The sequence below is a fragment of the Sturnus vulgaris genome, chromosome 12 (genome assembly GCF_052056855.1).
Source record: "Sturnus vulgaris isolate bStuVul1 chromosome 12, bStuVul1.hap1, whole genome shotgun sequence".
NCBI classification, from domain to species: domain Eukaryota; kingdom Metazoa; phylum Chordata; class Aves; order Passeriformes; family Sturnidae; genus Sturnus; species Sturnus vulgaris.
In genome coordinates this window covers 19303762-19321659 of record NC_142254.1, presented here as the reverse complement: position 1 = coordinate 19321659, position 17898 = coordinate 19303762, and the positions used below count along the sequence as shown (strand labels likewise).

The 17898-nt window shown below is 50.2% G+C and overlaps 1 long non-coding RNA gene across 1 annotated transcript; it reads right to left on the bottom strand.

Annotated features, from left to right (window-relative positions):
* Positions 1-9972: 9972 nt before the first annotated feature.
* On the bottom strand, positions 9973-17502 carry LOC148222421 (uncharacterized). Its single transcript, XR_015806363.1, has 3 exons — positions 17423-17502; positions 15737-15828; positions 9973-12700 (listed from the first exon to the last, which is right to left on the bottom strand). It is a non-coding gene; the product is annotated as an uncharacterized LOC148222421 (long non-coding RNA).
* Between the last annotated feature and the right edge of the window lie 396 nt (positions 17503-17898).

The following is a 17898-nucleotide window of genomic DNA, read 5'->3' as shown; positions in this document are numbered from 1 at the left end:
GAGGATTAAGGGAATTCCTCCATCCTTGCCCCTACCCTGCTGCTGGGCTGCTCCTGGTCCTGCCTGTGCCCTTGTGCCCATCCTCTGCAGGCATTGCAGCACTTGGATTTGGTGCTTGTGAGAAGAGCTGGCTGCACAGCAAGACTTTTTAGGATTCATCAGGATCCTAAAGGCAAAGGAAACCCCAGCTCCTGTGGGATGCTGTGCCACTGAGGTGGGCATGGCACCTGTAGGTGCAGTGTGAGCACTGCTCAGCCTTTCTCTGCTTTAATCCTGCTTCTTTAATCCAGATTTTTTAAATCCAGCCCTCACCGCCCACCCAGAGGGTGAGGAAGCCCCAGCTCCTGTGGGGTCTGGCAGGGTGGAGGTGGGAGTGAGGTACCCACTGTGGGCTGTGCTGGAGCAGCACGTGGAGCACACGATGGAGCCTGGGACACCAGAAACCCCACTCGTGGTTTGCCCAGATGTGCAGGGCCAGGTCCTTCCTCAGAAACCAACACCTTGTGCTTGCCTGGAGCCACCTGCTCCCACCCAGGGCTCTTTCAATTTCCACCCCAGACCGCGGAAGAGCCGTGGGGAGCTGAGGTGCCTTTTATTGCTCTGGTTATTTTTAGGGTTGTCAGCCTGTCTCAGAGCCCAGAGCTCTCTCTGGGACCTTCACCAGCACCACGGCTTCCATCCCAGAGAAATTCCAAGAGGGAATACCTGGCAGGTGAGGAGGGACTGGGAAGGAGCCAGTGGGATGCAAGAAGGATAATGGGGTGGGTGGGTGATTGTGGGCAGGGGTCCCCTTTTAGCTCAGGGAGGGCTTGCAGAAGTGCTGGGTTTAGGTTTAACGCCTGGATTAGGTTTGGGTTTAGGATTTCCCATCCTGCAATCCATCACGAGGAAGCCTCCAAGGCTGATGTCCCAGATTTCAAGGTCAGTTCATTGATTTCACACAGGGGTGCTCTGGCCCCAGAGTCACCGTGGCTTTTGTGAAATTCCAGAAGGAGCTCCTGCACATCTCTCACTTTCCCTGCAAGCCAGGCAGGGATGGCACTGCCATCCCCATCTGGGATGCTGGTGGGGTCTGGAAGCACCCCAATCCAGTGCCTGCATCCCTGGCACCCATCCCTGCATCCCTGGCACCCATCCCTGCACCTTGGGCAGCTCCAGGAGCTGCTGGTGCAGCTGTGCCCTGTCTTGGTGGTTTGGGGTGACTGGTGACTCAAATACTTTCGTTGGTTTCTGTTCATTTGGGTTCCTCTCTGTCACCTCCCTGAAGTGAAACCTCAGTGCCAGTGTCAGCTCCTCTCTGTCAGTGGCTTGTCTGCTGGCAAGTCCCAAAGGTGGCCCAAGTTTTTGGCTGAGGACCCTGTCCCCAAACCCTGGGGGTGATTTATCCCCTGCATGCCCTCCATTGAATGATCCTCCTGGTGTAGCAGGACAGTGGAGCATCAATGAGAAGCCCAGACCACCCTCCCCAAAATTCTTGCTGTTTTTTTCGGTGGTTTCCCACACTTGGAATCAGAGCTTGATGTCAAGACATCTCCTTGCTTCCCAGGAAGGCCTGTGGGAATGGGAAGGGAATTTCTGGGAGTTGCCAAGGCTGATCTCCTGCCTTCAGGAGCAGAAGATTCCACATGGGAAGGAGAGTGGAGCTTGGTTTCCATGAAGGAAACCTTAACTTGCAGGACATACAGGGCTCCCTCAAGAATATTTGGGAAGGAGCCATGTGCTTACCAAATCTTCCTGACATCTGTCACAGAAAAGTGGACCAGGGCAGGAAATTTGGGGGAATTTTCTAAAATTTTCCAACCTAAAGACATCTGTTCCATGGTGGACACAGGAACATTTTGATTTCTGGGTGCTGCTAAAGATGTGATCAACACTGCAGCCCTTTGATGCTTTGTTCAGTGACTCAGGGATGTAATTTGGATTCAAAGCCAACCTTTCTCCTGGGATTTGTGGCTGGAAGGCAATTGGACCTCTGGGAAACATTTTCCTTGAGAGAAAATGAGCTGGGTTATATCCTAGGTTGTATTAATTTTGTTCATCACATGTTTCTGGAGTTTCCCAGGACATTCCCCTCACCATATGCCAAAACCACCACTGAAGGTGGCTTCAGGAGGAGCATTCAATGTCCATGAGGACAACAAGCATCTACCCTCATATGCCTTAAAACCCAGTGTGAGGAATTACTTAGTGCCAAATCTGTGTGAAGAACAAGTTTGATGGGCTGGGGAGGAGGAAGGTGAGGTTTGTCCCAGCTAAACCCCGAGATTTACCCCAACCCAAGCTGGAGAAAGAGGAAAAGCTCTGCAGGCAGCTCCATCCAGCGCTCTGCAACCACAAATGAGTGGCAGGTCCCAGCTCACAGTTGAACTGCTCGGGAATCTCAGACCCACCAGCTCCAGCTGCTTCCTCCATCCTGCCCCTGCTTGGCACCGGCCCCCCCAGGCGCCTCTCGAGGCGTTAGAAAACAAACAGTCACTTTTTATTTCTAGACACCGGCCTCTCCAACTGGTTTGATTGCTCAATGCCCCCCGTTTCAGCACAGCAGCCTGTCCAGCGTGTTGTAATATGGGAGCAGCCCCCTCCACGTGGGCTCTCTGCTCCTTGGGAAGGCAGGAAAGCTGCATGGAGGCTCCTACCTCCTTTCCCAAAGGGATTGATACCCCCTTGGGTGGTTTTATGGCCAAGGATGATGATTTGTGATGGAAATCTGGCAGGAAAACCCATCCAGAATTGACTTTGGTGGATCTCGAGAGCCTTGCCTCATTTTGTGACTGTTTTTTTTGGTGTGACACTTTTCAATTGTCTTTTGGTTTGGGTGGATAGTGGGACTTGGTTCAAGGGCCAAACCATGAGGTCAGACCTGTGGAGGCAACAGCAGGATCAGCCAAAGGCACCTCCTCAGCTCTGAGCATCTCAGCTCCACCAGAAGGAGGAAGAGGAGGTGCTGGGAAGAGCTGAGGGTGAGGATCCTGAGGCTGCAGGGTTTCCTCAAGCTGGGCAAGGTCTCATGCAGAGGAGAGGAGATCCCAAACACAAGAAAAAGTGACAGCCACTTAATTTTCAGAATCAACTTTTGACAGATGGCCTCTCCCTCTGCAGGTCTGTGCCTGAACACCAGACACCAGGCTGCTCAAAACAGGCTCCACCCAAGCCACAGCAGCAAAGATAACACAGGGATGAGGAGAAACACGGCAATATTTGTTCAGAACTTTGGGTTTGTTATGAGACCAAGTCTGAAACCAAGTCCAGGCTGAAATCCCCTCCCTTCCCCCTCAGTTTGCATGTGCTTAGGGGCTGTGTCCTGCTCTGACATGTTTTTATTGCAGGTGATTTGTTTGCAGTAATGAAACACCCGGATGCACCGAGGAGCCATAAAAGCCAGTCAGAGCTTTTTGTGTAGGTCTGGATGTCCCAGAGCCACCAGGTAACCTGGGCTCTGCTGCTCTTCCTTGGTCTCAGCCCTAAAATGGAAATGGGAAGAAGCAAAAGGGCATTTTTAGGCCATTGCACAAGGAGGACTTTGCAATGTGATGGTTAAAAAAGCACTCCAAGCTGGAGAAATATTCCTTTTCCTTCTTTTTCACCCCAATGTGTGAATGGAATTGAGTGCTCAAAAGAGTTGCTCCAGCTCTTGCTGAGAGAATAATTCACATGGGTTATGTAAAACCTCCTTGTTCTGTGCTGGGTGTTTTTCAGAGAAATGCAAATCATAGAAACATAGAAGGATTTGGGTTGGAAGGGACCTTAAAGCTCAGCTCATCCCATCCTCTCCCTAGAGGGTGGAATAACTTCCACTGGACCAGGCTGCTCAAAACCCCAAAAGAATAACAAGATTTTTAGTCTTTGGAGCAATTAATTCCAATAATATTAATTTCCAGCATCCCATGGTTCCTGCTTTTTCATTTGTTGGGCTTCAGAGGGAGGACTGAGGGATGTGGAAGCAACAGTGGTTTGAAACAAGTGATTCCCTGCCTGTGCCTTTCTGTTCTGTATTTGAGAAGTAACCACTTCTCCCTGAGAGAAACCTGGCTCTTGGACAGGTCTGCAGGGTGCAAAAGGCAGGTTGGTCTTCCCAGGGATCATGGCTAGAAAACAGCAAGAGGGATCATTTTGGGGAATGTTTTTTACACCTCTGCCCCAGAAATACAGCGTGGTTTTGTTTTGGAGGAGGAGAGTCTGGACGACTCTTTTGTAAAAAATATAAAATATTTTAAATTTGCTGATTTGCTCTGCTGCTTCAACCTGAGTTTTCTCTGTTTGCTCCTAAATGCTCATGTCCAATGTGATCTCCAGCCCCTCCTCGGGCGGATGGTGAGGTCTGAAGGAGACTTGATCCAAGGAAAGATGGGAAGAACCTCTCAGCTCTGTCTTCAGGTGGAGAAAGGAAGGGACCACCTGCATGCATTTAAGGCAAGGAAGGGAAAATCAGCAGGAAATGTTCACTGGTGGTGTCAGCAGCAAGGGCAGGGAGAGCCTGGAGGAAGGAGGGTGGTGGTGGGGAAGGTGGGGAAGGTGGTCTGTGGTGTTCACCACCGAGCAGGAGATGGAGAATGTGGGGGAAAGTGAGAGATGGTGATGGTTGGAGGGAGGTTCATTGCTGCTGCAGCTCAGGAAGTCGACAGAGAAGGGTGAACATCTGCCAAAGATCACAACATCATCCAACAATCCCTGGGAGATGGGATCCCCTGGGAGGGGAAGGAGCAAGCGTGGCTGAGCTGAACCCCAAAAGCAGCAGCTGAGGGAATCCTGGACCATGGGTTGTGGCTGCAGCATGGAGGGACAGAGCCCCCAGCACAGCCCCCCTCCCTTTTAATGCCCTTAACCTGCTCATGGCTGTGGGGACCAACCCCTAAGGAGTGACAGCCAAGAGCTGGATTATGCAGGGATGGGCAGGACACAGCACCAGCCTCTCCTGGGAGAGGAGGAGTCCCCTGGGTTCCTCCTGAGGAGCATCTCTGGTGCATGGTGTCTGCTCAATTCCTCTTTCCTGCCCACAGCCACTGGCAGTGCTGGGTCTCCTTTTGTGGGGCTGAGATCAGGCAGGAGAACAGCACCAGGCTGCATGGTGGGGAAACATCCCCCCTGTGCCCACCCTGTGTGCCTCTGCCCTCGGGGTGGATGTGGGAAACTCTCGGTCTCGACAAGAGTCTGGAAATTCTGGGGTAATTTTAACCTTGCTGTGGGTTGTGAGAAACTGAGGGGTTTTTACAGCTTTGCTGGGCTGGGCACTCAAAGTCATGAGGTGCAACTCCCCCAGGAGAAACATCGAGTCCCAGCTGGAGCAGGGCAGGATTGGTGTGAGCCCTCAGGATTGTGATCCCCTGAAATTTCCCATCTTCTCAGGCTGAGGGCTGTGCCCTCTGATGAAATATTGAGCAGTGATGGCTCACTTGGTTTTCGAGGAGGGCTATGGTTTGGAGTGTTTAGAAAAATCACAACCTCTTAATTTTCCCCCCATCAGATTTTCTAGGTGAAGCTTCTTGCTGCAAGGATGAGTCATGAAGCCAAGAGATGTCATTGCAGGAGGGTTTTGAGTACCAGGGAGGATTTTGTGTCACAGGCAGGTGTCTGGCCAGGCTGCTTGGCCAGCACCCGTCCCATCTGGATGTCCTTTGGGCCACCTGGTTTGGACTAGATGACCTTTAATAATCCCTTCCATCCCAAATTATTTTACCTGGCCTGGAACTCTTTCTGCTGTGAGTTTGATACTGCAGAGGTCTCAGTTTGAAAGCAAAACCTGGCCTTGGTTTAGCCTCGTTGAGAAATTATTCCGTATTTCTGGTAAAGTGACATCACCTTTCCGAGCTGCTGCCGGAAAAGGGGTCACTGTGTCATTTCTGGTCCTCTCTCCTAATTTTGGTTCTTCACTGAATCCCAGAAGCAACCCCAGGTGCAGAAAAATCTTTGCCTGTCCACGAAGGCTCGTTTCCCAAAGGGTGAATACGCTGGGGCTGGTTCTCTCCTTGCCCCACGAGGAATTTGTTCATCTCCAAACAACCTGGAGCTGTTCAGGAGGAGCTGATTCATCAGAACCCAGTCCTTGGGACATCCTGCTCCTTATCATCCCCGCAGGGCTATGGGCAGAGGTGAGGCTGGAAAGGAGCCCGGTGAATTTAATAATTCACTCTTGATTTGTGTCACCGATGGACGCTGAGGTGCTGCCAGAGATGGGATCTGATTTCAGGGCAGGGCCAGATCTGAAAATAGGAGGATGGGAATGAATGGTAACGTTTGTTTTCCCTTTTATTGGCGTGCTGTAAAGGTTCACCACCAGCCTGAGCTGTCAGTTGGGCATGGTGTGGTAACCCTGGAGTTCCAGGAATTGTGCCTGAGGTGGCCCATGGACCTGTGACCCCAATCAGAGCTGACTTTAGCACACCTCTGTTTTTTCTTGAGATAAGAATTAGTGGTGAGTTGATCATCTCTCTCCTGTTCCTTACTTTTCTGCCGTCTTAGCTATTTTATTTGGGTTTTTTTTAGTCACAAGTGGCAGAGTCAGAGCTGCTGTCCTGTGCATTCAATCAGATTTTCTCAGGCTGGATTTGGGGCAGAGCCAATTCTCCCCAAAACCAGCGTCTTTCCATCACATGCTTCAGCCTCGGAGTCTGCAGGTGTGATCATCTCATCTGGTTCTGGGGTAGCTCCACTGCCTACAAAAGGCAAGAGCTTAAGCTTTGAAAATTCACAGAGCTGCAAAAAAAGTTCCCCAGCTCCTTTCCCCCAACACCAAGAGCTGCTCTCAGTTTTGTACAGGCGAAACCTGGAGTTTCACTGAAACGAGCTGAAAAAAGTCCTCCCCGTCCTGTAACTCCTCTCCTTTTCCAGACATTTATTGTGTGCTTGTGTTACAGCCTCTTGCTGAATCTGGAATTTAAGAAGAATTCTCTCTTGAGACCAAAATTTTAAAAGGAAGTAGAAAAAAAATATTAAACCTAAATGAGCTGCAGTGCACAAAACCCATGTGCGGAGAAAAACAAAAATTCACTAAATAAATATTTATTTTATTCTACTGAAGCTTCCTGAATAGTCAAGGAGGACTTTTCCTGCTGGGATGAGCCAGGATGAGATCCATTCCCTGTGACAAACAAGCCTTGAGTTTGAACTTTGGCCTCTGCTGAGAATTAATTCATTTACAGTGCTCTGCTCTTATGAGATCTCATCTCCTGGGTTTCCCACCGTGGGACGCTGAGCTCGGGGGTGCCCCTGCTTTTAGAATCAGAATTTCCTTGCAGAAATTCTGTCAGAAAAAGTGATGAGTGCCGGAGTGGGTGCAGGAGGGACCTCGGGGCTCATTTACATCTTGGCGGGTGAGAAGTGGGGCGTGAGCTGCTTTCCTGTCAGCACCGGGCTTGGCCCTAAAACCCGCTGTTGGTTTTGTGTCTCTCAGGGCTGGAACAAGATCTTGAAGAGGGAAAAGCCCTGAGAGCTGTCAAACCTCTTTTCCTTGTGGGTGGATTCGCTGGTGTCCCGTAATGGGGTTGAGCTCTGTCACCTCTATTCATGGTGACCTCATTAAACATCTGGACTTGATGATCTTAGAGATCTTTTCTGACCTAAATGACTTCATTGTCGTATTTTCTCCTCCCAGGAGGTTTGCTCCATTTTTGGAAGTGTTGGATGGGGCTTGGAGCAAACAGAATTCTCCAAGAAAAATTCCCCAAGGTATTTTGTCCAAGTGTTCATCTTTGGACCTGAAGGAAATAAAAGTGCTTTGTGGAGGGGAGGTGGTGCTCCAGCCATGCTGGGACATGGATTCCCTTGGTCTGACCCTGAATGCTACAGAATCCCATGTTCCTGAAGCTCCAGCTTGAGCTGGGGGACATTCATGTGGAAAGGGACACGTTTAATAGAGTCCTTAATGAAGGAGCTCTTTTTGGCATCCCAAACTTTCCTTAACCAATAAATGCTGTGTCAGACAAGCTGCAGGACTGGGGAGGGGGGTTTATTCTCTCATATATTGAGCATGCCAGGGAATGAGAGAAATCTATTTTTCCTGCTTTATTTCCTTTTTCCTGGTGTTGTTGATGGACTCTTTGTCCTTTTTTTTTTTTTTAATTCCCCCCACTGTTTTTGGTGCAGGAGGTTGCAGGGTGGAAAGGGACATTAATCCTTGGACTCCCTGTATCTACACCGAGGCGGAAGACAAAACTGAGCATCCCTTTAGGGCAAAAGGGTATTTTGTAGGAATAAACAACAAAAAGGGAGAGCAAACCAGGTCAGAGATGAATCCAGGCCTCAGGGGGGTGGTTTGCAAAAGAGCTGGAAATCTCACAAGGCCGAGTCGCGCCTCATGAGATTTCTGATACTTCCCACTTCTGGCTGGGCCAGAAATACCACAAGAACAACGCTGCATCATCATTCTCAGCCCTGGCTCTGCTCTTCCCACACTCCCAGCAGGGATCAGCCTCCCAAACCTCCTCCAGGATCCGCTGGCTGCGGCACCGCCGCGCGGCGCCGACGGCATCCGCCTTTTCCTTTCAGCCCCGTGTGTCGAGCAGGGAGATATTTTTGGTCGAGAAATCAAGTGACTCATTTTGTGGATCCCAAGAACTATTTTGGGCCGGGGCGTGCGCCTCCGCCGCCGCTCTCCCCTGTCGATGCTGCCCCGGGGCATCTTCATCCGAGCGAAGGGATGCTGCACCCTCAGCCTCCAGATCCAGCTGGATCACAGAGCCTGGAGGCTGCCAGGGATGTTGTGCAATCCCACTGTTCACATTTCAGCTCGGTCCTTACCCTTTTCCGCCCTCCAGCCGGGTTTGTTGTGCAGAGGAAGCTTCTAAGGAGCCCCGACAAACAGACAGGAAACCGAGTCTTTCACTGCGCGGACACATTGTCTGCCCGGGGCTAAATTTGAACATTAAAAGACCTTATTTATTTCTTTTATTTATAAATCCTGAGCCTTGTGCTTTGAAGACATGCCCCGGTTGGGAAGGGTGCAGGAGAGGGTGAGGGGAAGGGCAGCCAGCATGGTGTGAACCAGAGTTCATCTCTGGTGTGTGGAGTGGGATCAGGGCAGGCTTGGATGCTCCATGCCATGACCTGGAGTGATGTCCAGGTGGAAATGGTGGGTCCTGAATGGGACAGCTCTGGGTGACCAGTTTTGGGGTGGAGACTCCGCTCAGGAGCTCGTGGGCCTCCCCTGTGTGGATGATGGTGAAGGTGGGGCTGGGATCCAACCTACATTGCCTGGCTGAGGCTGAAATCCTGGGTGGCTCCGTGTCCCCATGGAGGTTGGGTGATGAGGGATTAAAATCCAGGATTGGATTCCTGGAAGTGTTTAAAGCCAGGTTGGACAGGGCTTGGAGCCATCTTGGGTAGTGGAAGCTGTTCCTGCCTGTGGCAGGGGTTGGAATGAGGTGATCTTTAGGGTCCCTCCCAATCCAAACCATTCCAAGACTCCATGATCAGCAAGGTCAGGTGGCCACTCCATGTCCCCACCAGGAGTCACCACCACTGGCCTTGGCCACCACCTCTGGAGAAGCTGCTCATGTCCCCAACAGCATCAGAGCTGCCTCCCACCAGCCCATGGGCTCCTGGTCCCACCAGTCCCCAGGGACCCTGCTGAGACCATCAGAGAAACCAGAGGCTCCCTTGGAGATGTTTTGTTTTTATTATTTTCCATGTACCAGTGGGTATTTCCAGGCAAAGGTAGTGTGGGAGAGGCAGGCAGATCTCGGTCACCGCAGCCGACTTTAAAAAGTGAAAACACGAAGTCGAAAGCTGCCAAACCTGCAGCAACTTCCCAAATCCCACCTGAAATTTAGCAAAAGGCACAAGGAAAGTAAAAGTTCCAGCATTGCTTTTTTGGGGGTGGTGTTTTTTTGGTGGTTTTTTTTTTTGTTTTTTTTTTTTTGTTTTTTTTTTTTTTTTTGTTTTGTTTTGTTTTGTTTTTTTTAATGTTGTTGTTCTTGGAGAAACATCACCCTTTATTCTGAGAAAAGGGAAGCGCTGGGACCGTGGCTTTTGGGGAGTTGTGAATCTGCCCCTCAGGAGAGCAAAATTGGGGTCAACTCCAGCACCCAAGGTTGCACCAGGGCAATGCAACAGTGATGCTGAGCCAGGAGCTGCAGGAGGAGATACAGGGGTGGCACAGAAGAGGAGAAACCTCTTATCCTCCCTCTCTGCCCCGTTAGCAGCAGATGGGTTTGGGCACCGAGCTGCTCCATCTCTCCCCTCCTGCTGGTGAGGTCGGGCTCAGCTGCACCAAAACCCACCCTGGTCACAGCCACCCTTTTCTTTATTTAACCCTCCCCGACCCCAGAATTGAGGAGCTACTTCCACATTTGCTGCTGGCCACGGCCAAAAAGCCCTTGGAGCCGTTTCTGCTCCTCCTGCCCGGCCTGTCTCGCTCACAGATGCTCAAACCACACTTTCCTTTGCCCAGCCTGGCCCATCACAGATGGACACAGCTAAAAATACCCCAAAATAACGCCTGGCCACAGGAGTCCTGCAAGGGTCTCCCAGCCACAGCAGCTGGGGAGAGGACAGGCTAAAAATAGGGGTGTGGTGCAAGTTTCTGAAGATCCCAAAGCATGAGGTGAAACTCAGTCTGGGTTAACTGAAAAGCTGAGGGTATCTTTGGGGTTATTTCTGCTTGGGGGGGGATCAGCAGGTGAAATGGGGGAGCCCTCTTGGGCTTGGGTTTAGTGGGATCTCCCCATCACCCGTGTTTGCTTTGTGGGGTCACCACCCTCGCAGGGAGCTGGGGCTCAAAGGTGCTAAAGCTGTGCTGTACCCACGGATTTCAGTTTTTTTGGGAGAAATCTGCAGATTTAGCATCATACAGAGGGTCCAGCCCATCATCCCAGTGTAGCTGCACACTCCAGCTGAGCCCCATCCTGCCCAAGAGGAGCCCAAACCCTCCATCCTCACACAAGGCCAGCAGCTGCAGCATGAAAAATCTCTCTCTGATATTTCCACCCGTGACCCACTGAGCTGAGGACACGCCTGGGATTGTGTCTGGTTCTATTTGGGACCCCTCTATTCCCCACCAAGCCCAGGGGAATCCATCCCATCCTCGTCCCCCCCACCTTGCACAACCCCCCGGGTCCTTCTCCTTCCTCAGCCTGGGTGAAATCAGAGCTGTTATTTCAAAGAGGAGCTTGTGATTTATCGCTGTAATCTCAACCACAAGTTGAGCTGGCAGGAGTTAGGGGAGCCACGAGGAATAAAAGAGAGGTTGGCCATTCATTTCAGCATCCTCTGTGCTCTTGAGGCTTTTATTTCTTCAGTACAGCAGCAGGGAAATACGAGTTTCTCACAGAAAGAGGAGAAAATGAAAAGGAAAAAAAAAATTACCCGGGATTTGTGGCAAAGTAGCTCAAAATGGGGCTGTTCCTTTGCATTCTGGTTTGTAAAAAATCAGCTTTTTTGAGCTTTAAAACCTGAGATCATTGCAGCAACCAGAGGAACCAGCCCTGCCTGGTGAAGGGGGACATCCTGGGATGGTGCTGCTGGTCCAAGGGCAGAGCTGAGTGAGGCTTTCTCCTTAATTTTCCCATTTTTCCCCCTTCTCCATAAGTCACTTTTACAGCTCCCAGCAGCCAGCCTGGCAAGCACAGCTTTGCAGGGATGTTAATGAGTCTTTAAATCAAAGGTTCGTGGTGGCCAAAGCAAACCTGGTGTCTCCTTCCAGAAAGGGGCTGCACAGAGAAATCCCAAACCCTGCCTACCTGGGAAGGAACAGCATTTTCATCTCGGTTATTTCATTTTTTCCTAATTTATATCTGGTTTTACACTTGATTTAAGGCTTTCAATCCTATTTCCCTCACTTTTGAATGGACCTGGAAGCTGATTTTTTTGCTAAATATCAGTGAGATGCACATCATCTTATGAAATTTCAAACCCTGGAGTGTCACTACACCTGCCAAATTTCCCAATTTTCTCAACACTTGAGATCTTTGCATCCAATATTCCAAGCTCCCAGTGTGCTCAGGAGAAATCCATCAATTTTTTATGCCTTTCCCTTGTTTTACAGAAGAAAAAGCTGTTTTTTCCAGGCTGGCTGCAGACTGTGGGGGAGTCAGATAGATTTTAACCCACTCTGAGGAAATGACAAAGCATTAACTCCCCTGCAAGGCACTGAAATAGTTTTCATTAAAGCCAATCTTTGCAAGGAGTTGTATTCCAAGCCCCAAAAAAAAAAAAAAAAAAAAAGAGAGAGAAAGAAAAAGAAAAAAAACATTTGCTCTTTCTTGGCCTTTCTGCTTTGCTAATCCATTTTGACATTTATTAGTAATTATTTATTTCCTTCCCTGTTGGCTGTTCATGGTGCAATTTTTCAACCAAATAGGCATTACTCAATAATAACCCCTGCAGAAAGGCAATTAGGAAACGTGAAGGGCATGGTCACAGAGATTGTGTGGCTTTTCCCAGCCCCAAAATCTCATTTTTTGGCCCAAAATGGAGCTGGAGATGCTGCTCAGGGCAGCAGGCTCTGGGATTGGAGCATCACAACCTCATCCCATCCTCATCCAGGGGTTTGTCCCTGCTCTTTGCAGCTTTTGCAAAGAGCCACGAGCTGCAAAGCCCAGATTTAGGAAGGCCCCACTTTCGTTGTCTCCTGGGTAATAATCTTAATTCTTCCCTTTGGGTTTGGGTGATGAGGAAGGGCTGTAAAAAAAAACAGGATTCTTGTTCCTTAATGAAAATGCTGGGTGCCCAAAGACGAGTTCCCATGAAGCCGCAAGGTAGAGCAAAACTGAAAAGAAAATTAAAAAAATATTTCAAAAAAACGGCTCAACCTTTGGGTGCAGCATCTCAGGAGCGTTTCCCCATTCCACCCCTTTGTGGGGACAGCTCAGGGCAGCTCACCCACCCTCCAAAATCCCCCCTGAGCCACGGCTTTCTCAAGAAAAAGCTCCTTGCATGCGAGAAGCCACAGTGGGACGAAAAAAAACAAACCAGATTTGAGTCGAAATCATGGAGCTTACAAGGAAATAAAGAATTTTTCTGGCTGTGCCTTGCACTGATCACCCCTTGATCTTCCTGGGGGTGCTGAGGGGAGTCAGGGCATGGTGCTGGCAGCTCCCTGATGCCACCCAGCTGGGGATGAGTGACAAAATCCCCCCTGGCACCGCCGGGTGCTGGCAGGAACCACGCTAGAGAGGGGTGAGAGCACAGCGGGCTCTGCTCGAAGGTGGGGACAGCCCAGTCCTGGTTCTGCTTGGCTGGAGCTGCCACCCAAAATAATCAAACCTCACCCCAGCGTTTCTGCTGCTGAGGGAAACTTCATTTTCATTTTCCGACCGCTCTCCTGGCCGGGAGGCAGGCGAGGGCTGGGGAGGGTGGGGGGTGTTTGGCACCAAGTGCCACTGAAATGCCACTTGGGGTGGCTCTGGGGTGGCTTTGGGCCAGGGAGGGTGGCCTGAGAGTGAGGTGGGGAGGGGATACAGAACAGCACTGGGAGTGGGATCATAAATAGTTTTGGGACGGAAGGGATTTTAAATCTCATTTTGTTCCACCCCTACCATGGCCAGGGACGCTTTCCACTGTCCCAGGGTGATCCAAGCTCTGTCCAGCCTGGCCTTGGACACTTCCAGGGATCCAGGGACAGCCGCAGCTTCTCTGGGCATCCTGTGCCTCCCCACCCTCCCAGGGAACAATTCCTTGCAATATCCCAGCCCTGCCCCTCAGTGTGAAGCCATTCCCCCTTTCCTGTCACTGCAGCTCTTGCCCAAAGTCTCTCTCCATCTTCCCTGTGGGTTCCCTTCAGGTCACAATTAAATCACCCTGAATCTTCTCTTTTCCAGGGTGAGCAATCCCATTTCTCCCTCTTTTCCTCACTGCTCCATCCCTCTGATCTCCCTGGTGCCTCTGGACTCGCCCCTGCAGGCTGGGTGGAACATTGTGCTGTGGGATCACAGATCCATTGGGAAGCTGTCCTTGCCCATTTCCAACCTGAACCATTCCATAAATTACACACTACCCCCCCTCCAGGCTGTGATAATTGTTAAATCATCCCCCCTCTAATCCATAAACCCTCCACAGACACCAACCACTCCTCCAGACAAGATTAATCTCACCAACAACAAATCCAGAGGGTTTTCCCCTCTGTTTTTATGGATCATCAAGGCTTATGGACAACCCCTCGTGCATTCCTTGATGTCTGCCATGAATCCCAAATTCCCTGGAGTCGTGCACTTCCCCTCCCTCCACGTATATTGAATATTTCCTCGGTGCTTCCAGGGGCTAAAAACATCTCTCCGTGTAGATTCCTTGACATTCCACCCCCAAAGCAACCCCCTGGATCATTGAAAGTGGGAATGTTTGTACTGAGGGTTTTATAGGGAGCCTAGGAATTATTTTGCTGCTAACAAACTTTGCTCACGCCTTAACAAAATGTAAATATCCCAATTCCAGTGTTGCTAAAAAGCAGAGCTGAGATCACGGGGACTTGTTCAGGATGTTGATTTGGTTTTTAGCTGCTTATTCTTGGTATTTGCTTGGAAAAAGATGCGGTTTTCTGTTTGTAATAAATAGAACAGCATGAAAAACATGAATTCTAAGCAAATCTCAGAAATTAGGAGCTTTAAATCCTTCTGGATTTCCCCCTTCATGGGGGAAAAGATCTCGCTAGAAATAACAAGCACAGCCTGGGAAGTGAACAGTGGGAATATTCTGTCTGAACGGGAAGAATCCACAGCCATGGAGAACCATCAGTCAGTGTTAATTAGGGCTGATTGACTGAGAACAGTCTGACCCGAGCCTGGCAGAGCGGCTGGGAGCCTGTGTTGAGTCACTGGGAAAACCACAGGGCTGTTGTCAGAAGGAAAAAAAAATAAGAAAAATTGCAAATACACGAGCAGGTGCGATTTTCCATGGTTCTGAGTGATGGAGGAACCTGGAATTGGGCATCAACCCCAATTCCTGGAAATGCCCAATTAAATGTATTTGTTTTGGTTTAGGGTAAATTTGTGAGAAATTTTTTAAAGTTTTTTTTGTTTTGTTTTTGTTTTTTTTTTTTTAGGAAGTAAATTTGTTTTTGTTTTTTAATTGGTTTGGGAAGAAAGTTTTTTAGAGAGAAAGTGGAAAAAATTTCTGCTCTGCAGATCCCTTTTGCACGCTCAGAGGGTGATGGGGAATCCTGTCCTGGGAGATCCCATGTCTCTGCCAGGGATGTGCATCCCAGGAATGTGGCTCCAAGTCCTCAAAAGGTGGGAAAGAGGGAATGGAAAAATCCTGGCTGGATCCAGCCCTGCCTTAGAGAGCTCTTCTTCCCAGAAAAAGCTTTAGGGCTGTGGAAAATAATTTCTCCAAATCCTCACTGCTCTTTCACCACTGGAAGGTCCTGCAAAAACCAGATGGGCAATGTGAGAATCCCTTATTTCATCAGGGGTTAACAGGACCAGAGGGAAAGCACAGGTGATTGTTCACCCTTTTAGGATGAGTAACTGAAGGAAAATGTGGGGAAAGCAGAGAAAATCCCAGCGAGGGAAGGTTCTGGAGCTTTCCCTGTGGGAAGCAGCTCCCCAGGGCCTTTGGGATGAGCTTCCTGCAGCTCAGAGGATGGAAAGGGGCTCATTGGAGATGCAATCCCACTGGGAACCATCTGCCTGCCCCTCCCTCCAAACCCTGAAATGTCTGATTTAAATTTTTTTTTTTTTTCGCATGGTTTGGGGCTGGTTTGGCTCAGTCTCTCCTCCCTGCACACCTTGATCCCCTTGCCCCACGTGTTCCAGCCATAAATGTAACGGCACGGTCAGAGTCTCACCATTAATGTTCATCCTGTTCTTACCTAATAACCAAAGCTGCTCTTTTGAGTCGCCGACCGCTCCCTCCAGCAGGAATTGTGCTGTCAATCGATCCAGTTAGTGCAGGAAGTAGTCACTGGAATGGAAAATTTCAAATATTCAGTGGGATGGGCTGGTTGGCACCTGCTGGTTTGCAGGCATGGATTTGGGTGGGATGCTCCACTGCCAAGTGTCTGCTCTGCTCTTTGGGTTTTTTTCCCCCTAGGAAAATAGATTTTTGTGCTAAAATCCACTCGGTGTTCCTGGGAGCTGGCGGGAGGCAAAGGGAATGGGATTCACCGCTGGCCACCAGCACTGGAAACCTTGGAAAAGATCCCTGAGTGCCCATCCAAACCCAGCAGCTGCAAATGGAGCTCTGGGGGGAATTTCTGCTCCGGAGCCATCCCAAGGAACTGCTTCATTGGCTGCTTAATCACCTGTTAATCACCTGTTAATCACCTGTTTCACAGCAAAGTTCTTAAAAAACCCCAGAGCTCTGTTCTTCCTCTGGGTTTTAAAGCTCTCCCTGTCTGCCTGGTTCCCTGGGAGCAGGGACATGGCTTTGGAAAATGCTCTCAACAACCTGAAGTGATTCCTGGGGTTGTGCTGTGCAGAGCTAAAGCTCGCTGGTCCCTGTGGGTCCCTTTGAACTCAGTTTATTCCACGAATTTATTCGCTTCTGCTCCCAGTTTGGTGTCCCCTGCAGCCACCCTGCAATCCCTGGGACCAAGAGGACTGACTTTTGGCCCAGGTGTGCATCAAAGCAGGGCTGCTGCTCAGCTTCTTGGCTGAGCCTTCAAGCAAACCCGATCCCACAAATAAATCACGGTTTATTGCACCCAAACAACCGGGAATTTGAACCCAGCCACGACACAACAGATAAAATCTGAAAGATATCCAGCAATGTGAGGGAAAGTTTTTCCTTTAACCATGACTCTGCCAAGCGTGTTCAGGGGATGCTCCCCAAAACCAAAATCCCTTCTCTCTGCTTGGGCACAGCTTTTTGGGGTGCTGGAAGCCCGAGTTTCTCCCTGGCACAGCTGCCAAGGTAGAGGTGGGAGAGGAACAGACAGAGCTTCACATTTAGGAAGTTACAGCGAGTTCCCTAAAGGGATGAACTGAGGGTGAGGAGATGGTGAAGAGGAAAAACAGGTGGCTGTGGAGCCACAGGGACCTCTGTCCCCGGTGTCCCCAGCGTCCCCAGCACGGGCAGGCACCAGGAGCTCCCAGCCACGGGCTCGGCTGCGCCCAGGTCACCCCGAGCCACATGATCTGCGAGGTCGGAGCAGCGACAACAACAGGAACAATCTGTGGGAGAGGAACTTAGGGATGAACCCAACTTCTCTAAAGTATAAAAAGAGCCTGGGGGGGGCCACCAAAGGCTTTGCACGTCCTCCCTCCTCCCCCCCCCCTCCCCTCCCCTCCCCACCGCCGGCTCTGCCGCCTCCGAGCGCTGACGGTTGGGAGCCGGCGCTGGCCTGGGGTTGTGCAACCCCAGTTTTGAGCTCTTGGCATCGCCTCCACTGCCCTCCCAGGAAAGGAAACACAGCCCCAGCCAGCCATGAAGGGCCTTTGCAAAGGCTCAAACAGCTCTGCTTGGCCTCTGCCTGCTGGGTGGCTTCACCAGGGTGGTGATGCCCCAGAAACGTTGAGCAAACCTGGTGGTGGTGCCATAGAAGGGGTGAGCAAACCTGGTGGTGGTGCCCCAGAAAGGTTGAGCAAACCTGCAGAAAAGCAGAAAAACACATCAAACCCTGCTGAAGAGCAGAAGGGGTGGGAATTGTGAGGAGTGGCTGTGTTTCCTGTCGAAGGATGCTCATGCAGCTCAAAAAATTCCATTCAAAGTCAAACAGACTTCCAGCATCTCGTATGCACAGCTACACCATGGGGAGTGAGAGTTTTTTGGGTTCTATTCCAATCAATTTTTCCTTTTTCCTTTGATTTATTGGTGTTTCCACTTGCTGGCCCAAACCAGTGGGGGAAAGATTTGTCCCTGGTGCACCATGGCTTTCACAGCAGCTCGCTCTCTCTGCAGGCACCCTGAAAATAATAACCCATTTGAAAACTTATTTTTGGCTCGGGGAAACACTATTTCTGCCTGAAACCTTCCAAAGAACAGAAAAACCCCACAGAAGATGAAGGCAAAACTGGTGAGGTGGCCACACTC